We start from the raw sequence: 1,449 nt of genomic DNA on the forward strand, positions 1-1,449 counted from the left end.
AACTCACTACTACGCCATGACCTATAGGCTTTTTAAGCCATCCGAGTTCGTTTAAGGCCCGAAATAGGCATTTTAAGTATTTTCGAATTTTATTATTTCCTTAATTACGTATTAGGGTTTTGTTTTACGTATTTAAGCATTATTAGGTCAATGTTTGGAGGCAGTTTTTGACTTTTCAGATCTATAATTTCTTAATCTTTGTTTTGATTAATGTTCTTGTATTTTCAGATCTATAATTTTTTCTCTTCTGTATTTTAGTTTTTGTTCCTTTTTTTTCATTTTCGTTCTTTTTTTTTCATTTTCGTTCTTTTTTTTTTTCATTTTCGTTTCGTTCTTTTTTGTTTGTTTTGGATTTAGTTGCATTGTAGAATTCTCTATCCTGCTCGTCGTATCGTAAAACTAGTTAATCCTGTTTGTGCAATTATGTGATAACATTTTTTGATTTCCTATTCTCCTTTTGGATTTGGATGGTTTACTTTAAAGTTTAATGCAAATGTTAAAATTCAGAAAATGTGAGATTAATATATGAGTAAAAAATGTCAAAATTCTTTTTTTTTTTTGGTAGGAAGGGATGCGCTTTTACCTAAAAAGCGCAGTCCTTCAAGCTTAGAAGGGTTGCACTTTTACCTAAAAAGCGCAGCCCTTTTAAGCTTGAAGGGATGCGCTTGAAAAGCGCAGCCTACTTAAAAAGTGAAGGGTTGCTATTGAAAGGGTTGCTGTCAAAAAGCGCAGCCCTAAGGGCCTTTTTTAGCGCAACCCTTCCTTATTTTTCCACTAGTGATTCGAAATGCAAATAATGACCCAAAAGGTTATGGGATTGCTAGACACAGTAGTTTTTTTTATCTTATCATTACTTAATCTACACAAAACATGACAAAGTTCATTTTCATGTGGGTTAGTAGAATGAGTACATACATGCAGATTGGGTGGAGGTTCAAGTTGTTCTTGTTTCTCTGTCTGATGTTTATGATTTTGTTGTTCATTGATTGGTTGATGATAGTCTACCTGAGGGTGTTGCTCTTCTTCGCATTGTTGTTGGCACAATTGTCCTTCTTCCCTCAAGAGATGAGGTGGTATTGAGATATCCATATATACTGGCTTCTCAATCCTATCCAACAAAGATCCACAACTAAAAACACTCAAATTCAGAAGATACCATTTTCTTAATGTCCTCTAAACGCCATGACGAGATGAGCGGAAACAATCTAGTATGAGACAAAGTCTACATTTGCAGAAGATCAAAATAACAAATCTGGAAAACAAGAGAAGACATTAATGTAAAAAAGAAGAAAAACAACTGATTAAAAATAATATTAAAGCTACTAAAGGAAATAATAAGATACCATGAGGAAGGGTAATGGCCCTGGAATGAACATTGTAGTGTTCTTCTAGTAAATTGCCCATTCAGATAAGCTATCCAACGTATATTTACATTAGTCGTATGAAGGT

Source organism: Beta vulgaris, chromosome 7 (assembly GCF_026745355.1).
Source record: "Beta vulgaris subsp. vulgaris cultivar EL10 chromosome 7, EL10.2, whole genome shotgun sequence".
Taxonomy (NCBI): Eukaryota; Viridiplantae; Streptophyta; class Magnoliopsida; order Caryophyllales; family Amaranthaceae; genus Beta; species Beta vulgaris.